Genomic DNA, 6000 nt, shown 5'->3' with positions numbered 1-6000 from the left:
CGTTTTATAGCTTGGTACCCAACAAGCTCCGGACAGCAGAATAAAGGGAACCGAAGCGGCAATCTTTCTCAGGTAACCACAACATCTTTTCTATGGACCAATGCTGTTCTTGCCGTATGGCCTTGGCGGCGCATGTGTGACGGAAGCAGGAACTAAAAAGTGACGTTGGAAAGCAAAGCAGTAGCCTTGTTGTCATCTATATGAACTAATTGTTGAGTGCCACCGGGCCGTCGATTTTTTAGTGCTTAAGAAGTCTGAGATCTTTAAGATCTAACGTTAACGATTGTAGATTCAATATGTTTTCTATGCAATGTAGTGAGAATATAAATTGGTATTTATGACCATATATGGCATATAAGATAGTTATGGAATAGCGCCAGTGGGCGAATTAATGATGATCCCAGTCTAACCAATGACATTAAACTATAACTGAAATGTAAATCATAAATTATTATATTGTTGTAATAAAAACAAATAAAATATGTCCAATTAAAGCCCCTTTTTTCAAAACAAAATAAATGTAAGATTATCTTAATTTGGATTGTAAAGATTCTCCCGATAAAATTAGTAAAAAATCACCCAAATATGGGTGAAATTTACCATTATATTTTCCTTGTAAAAGTAAATCAAGCAGCAACCAACCAACCCATCATCCAAATAACTAACCAATCAATCAACTTGTTTATTGGCTGGTTGCTTGATTGGTTGATCGGTAGCTTGCTTGATTGGTTGGTTGCTGGAATGGTCGATTAGTTGGTTATTTAGTTGATTGGTTGGTTGATTAGTTGGTTGGTTGATTGTTGGTTGGTTGCTTGATGAGTTGATTAGTTGGTTCGTTGCTTGATTGCTTGCTAGGATTGGTAGCTTGCTTGAATTGTTGGTTATTTGGTTGATTGGTTGGTTATTTGATTGATAGGTTGCTTGACTGGTTGATTGATTGGTTACTTGATTAGTTGGTCGGCTGGTTAGTTGATTAGTTGTTTTGTTGGTTGCTTGGATGGCTAATTGGCTGGTTGCTTGATTGATTGATTAGTTGGTTGGTTGCTTGATTGGTAGCATGCTTGAATGGACGGTCGTTTGATTGATTAGTTATTTGGTTGATGGGTTGCTGCTTGATTTGTTAGTTTGTAGAATGGTTGGTTGCTTAATTGGTTGGGTATTTGGTTGATTAGTTGGTTGGTTGATTGGTAGCTTGCTTGAATGGTTGATTGCTGGGTTAGTTGGTTGATGGTTGCTTTATTGTTGATTGTTAGTTGGTTGCTTAATTGATTGGTTATTTGGTTGATTGGTTGGTTGATTGGTTGCTTGGTTGATTGGTAGCTTGCTTGAATGGTTGATTATTTGGTTGCTTGATTGGTTGGTCGGCCGGTTAGTTGATTAGTTTTGTTGGTTGCTTGAATGAATGATTGGTTGGTTAACTGGTAGCTTGCTTGAATGGTTGGACGCTGGATTGGTTATTTAGTCGCTTGATTGGTTGGTCGGCTGGTAAGTTAAATTAGTTTTTTTGTTGATTGCTTGAATGGTTATTTGGTTGCTCGATTGATTTGTTAGTTGGTTGAATGGTTGGTTGCTTGATTGGTGGGTTGGTTGCTCGATTGATTAATTGATTGGTTAGTTCATTGGTACACTCAGAAATAAATTTATACTAAATAGTTTAAAAGTCATTCTAAATGGCTGTTCGCCTGGTTGACCCCAAACACGTTTTCAATCCAACAATACGGAGATAGTATAACTTTGAAAAAATCGTTCTGTAGTATAAGTAAGCTTTATGACTGTTCACTGTACTTTGGAATTGAAGATGGTTTCAAGGTTATGTTAGATTGTTTTTATTTTTTATAACAATTAAAAAAACAGAATGAAAGTATTTATGGTATAGTATAATTTCGGTTTTTGTTATAATCTTTATTTAAAAAAAAACATGCGATAGAAATACTAATGTTGTGCGATCGATCATGGAGCACCCTGGAAGTACAGAATCGGGACCTAGTACTCGCTGAACCGGAGCTGGAAGTGTGCGGCTGGTGGTAATCCTGTGCTTGAGTGTCTTCCAAAGAGGACGGTAGAGCTGGACGTGCTGGAACACACAGAATAGATGCATGCGGTTGGTTTTGACCCTATCTTCAACTGGCTGGTTTTGACCTTTGGCTTTCACCGACAATTATTCATTTAGTACCAAATAAATACGAGTTGTAGATCATTTTTGGGCGAGACTTTTTTGCTTTGAGCTATTCGATCTGAAAAAAATATGAATAATTATTGATTATAAAAAATCCTCCAAAAATTATGCAGGCTTACCAAAATAACATTCGCACGCCAATACACACAAAAAAAAATCGTTGGTAAAATTGAGAAAACGTTGGTAAAATTGAGAAAAATAGTTAGTGATTTTCAGTAGAAAGTATTAGCTTGTTAAATCTACAATTGCAGAAATGTCACTTCGGTGAGAGCTTTGACAACAGCTTACTTTTTAAAATAACATTATCCTCTTAAAACTAAAAGTGTATTTTACTTTCATACTAACATTTTTCTCTTAAAACAAAATGTGTAGTTTGTTTTCAATTTCACTGTGATACTTTAAAAACAACAAGTTTTGTGTGCTTTCAATTTGAATAAATCAAACACCAAAATAATTATTTACTTATTTATTGAAAATTCAAAAAAATCCCCAAGGTTACTGGACAACCGTGATCGAGGCTCAGCATTTCGCCGTTCTTTTCGTACGTTAGAAAATAAATGTATTAATTGTCGAAATTCGCCGCTGTACTTTTCATTGTAGCACGGCCTTCACAAATTTATTGCCTCCCATTTGACCTCCGTATTCGGATTGAAAAATTGTCCATATCTTGTACGATCGTTCTCACTCTTATGTCATGTCACGTCCGGTGTTTTTTCGCTCGAAACTGCACGTCTTTATCACCATTACGAAAGTGGTCGCCGCTACCATCGCCCGTTTCATGCAGCCACCGTATACTCCGCAGCATTATAATTGTAGGCATTGTGAATATAAGCTGGTCCCCTGGCTGGTCCCTTGGCTGGGCCCCTCAATGGTGTTTCCTGGAAATAGGAATTATATCATAAAATTTCAAGTTCTTTGACTACAAATCAAATCTCTTACCGGTTCAAAGGAAGAATTTTGTCCCTGCATTATCTTCCCGCAAATGTAACTGACAGATAGCCGTTGGTTGCCAGTTACATTATTTCTATCTGCCAATGTTGCCAAATCAGGTGAAATATTGATGTTAGTTTGATATTTTTACAAATTTTGTTTTGAGAATTTCAACTGTGGAAATCAGAATTTTGAGCTGGAAAAAAACTTTCAAGTCAATCAATTTTGCATTCGACTGAAAAGTTTTAGCACTTAAAAATACCAATTTTAACATATTATTGAAACAACAATAAGAAAATGTTGGAATCCCAACTTTTTTTGGCTCTGTGTACAAGTGGGTAGATTCTTCCGATCGGATCATCCGCGGCGGTAAACATCACTAATTGTGATTATTTCGCGTTGTCGCAACATCTCAGGAATGATAGGGAAATTCAATTGTTTCCAAACGTGATACTCGTGTGCGTGGCAAAGATTCAAAACGGGAACAACATGGCCAGAATTCCACAGTCATCATCAATGAGGAAAAGTTGCAGTTCTGTTTAGAAATTGGCCCAAAGAACGGTCGTAAACCGGGTGCAACTTTCTTAATGCGGGTAGTAAAAAGGGGATGAACTCGCGGCGGAACCGAAACCGAAACGACGACGCAAGGCGAGGGAGAAAAACAAACAGACAAACTGTCAAAACGTCGAGAGGGGTAAGTCAGCGCTCGTAAAATATTTATATAATGTAATCCGTCACCCACGAGGGGTATTTTCTTTAAAATGAAGAAGAAGACATGGTGCCTGATTTTCTGATGGCTTTGTACCGGACATTTCGGTCTATGTATTCGTCAATGATAAAATATCGATCCCGCCAAACACGGAAACAAAACGTCAACGCGTTTTTGACATCACATTCTGACGTTTAGCTGCTTTTCAATTGGGTTTCGCCCCAATTAGTGAACCCCCAACTAAAAAGCGCCCCAACTAGAAAAAACCCAATTAGCGAACGTTCACTGTATAAGAAAAGTCCAACCCCGTACTGTTTACCGTTTTTAATTAGATTGCCTCTAGAATTTCAGAGATATCTTCGTATGTTTTCCCGCGCGAAAATTTTTAAATATCATCTTTCTGCTTCTTCTTCTTCATGCAACATCAAAGCGCCAATTAATCACGTCGAGAATCACGCAACAATGCAATACATCTCGTTGAATATAATTTAACAATACAACACATGCCGCTTACGCATCCGACTTCGACATGCTGACTTCGTGTGTTTATTGCTTAACCGGCAATGTTTACATCCAGCACCATGTTTTCGGCTTCAGGCGAGTTGTTCGTGGATGACAGCCGTTTCATGGGGGTGTCTCACACCAATCGATGAACACGACAAGCTGAGTTTGCAAGAAATAGGCATCAGAATCGTCATTAACAATCCAGTAAAGTTTGAAATCGTCGGCAAAGGACAACTTAAATGATCTTATAAGCTGGTGAACGGCCCTAGGTGGCTACCCTGTGGTACACCTGAAGTAGCGGGAAAGTATGATGAGATAGACTCGCCAATCTTAATGGCCATTGCACGTCCGGATAGATATCCAGAGGAACCAAGACGTCCGAACTTAGCAATAGCTATCTTGTGGTTGACTTTATCGAATGCTGCGGAGAAATTAGTACAAATTGAATCCACTTGTTGTCTTTTCTGCAGAGCTCGAGCGATGAACGATGTATATTGTATATACGGTCAAGTTGGTACTTGTTTTGAGCGCTTCAAGATGAATCCATGTTGATGTTCAGAGATGTAATCGCGACAGTTATAAAACATGAAGTTTTTCAAATAGCTTTGAAATTGCACGTTTGTTGCCTTTTTTTAAAAACAGGAAAAACGTAGGAGTGTTCAGGGAATGTCCCATTTTGAAGCGATATGTTGAACAGTGTTGAAAAGGTTTTGATAAGCTTCCGGAGCACTTCTTCAGAACGAATGCAGGAATACCATTGGGTCCAGAGCTTGTTGAGGCCTTGATTGAGCAACAAATATTTTCAACCATTTCAGCATTGACGAACGGATGATTACTGACAGGGGGACGAACAGGAACGTTGATAGCAGCTGTACGAATTTGATCCGCATCCAGAGCTTCTTGAGTATAAACGCTTGCTAAATGACTTTTGAAAAGATCACAGATTCTTTCGGTAGATGAACGTTCAGTGGTACCCATAGACATGACGGTAGGTAGGCCATATTCTTTTCGCAGATCATTGACGTAATTCCAGAATACTTTAGGATTATGTCGAAGTTTAAGTTGAACTTTTCTTTGGTAAAAGGAAAATAGCCTTTTGTTCAAACGTTTGTAACAGGAGTTTGCCAAGAGGTAGATTTGTTTATAAAGGCAAGATTTGAACTTCGAGTAATTTCGAAGAGCAGATCGTTTTGATCTTTTAAAACAATTAAGACGTTTATTACTCCAAGGTGGGTTTGGCGGAGACTTGCGGGAACGCTTCGGAATGAATTGGTCGATGGCATACAAAACAACATTCTTAAATGCAATTACTGAAGAATTAATATCCTGATCGATGATGGTGCGCCAATATGTGTCCAAGAAGAAGGTATTCATACTAGTATAATCTATAATCACCATTTTTGAAATCATAGTATACTGCTTCCAAAGAATCCTTAAACATGCTAGGTAAGAGAAGAACCACAACTGAAATATCGCTGCAATTGAAACGAGTGCACAGTGCTCTGCGGATGATTTTCGTGGTACGGTTAGTGTCGTTGGTCAACGAGCTTCCATCGCCGTTTCGTTGGACAACACGAAAAGATCGCGTCAAACATTTGAGCAATTGTGCTAGTAGTTTCGCTGTTCACCGGCAAAACATGTTATAGCGGTTGAGACAGTATCTAAGTGTATTTAACGGGAA

The sequence above is a fragment of the Armigeres subalbatus genome, chromosome 3 (genome assembly GCF_024139115.2).
Source record: "Armigeres subalbatus isolate Guangzhou_Male chromosome 3, GZ_Asu_2, whole genome shotgun sequence".
Classification (NCBI taxonomy): domain Eukaryota; kingdom Metazoa; phylum Arthropoda; class Insecta; order Diptera; family Culicidae; genus Armigeres; species Armigeres subalbatus.
Note: the sequence above shows the minus strand (reverse complement) of the source record.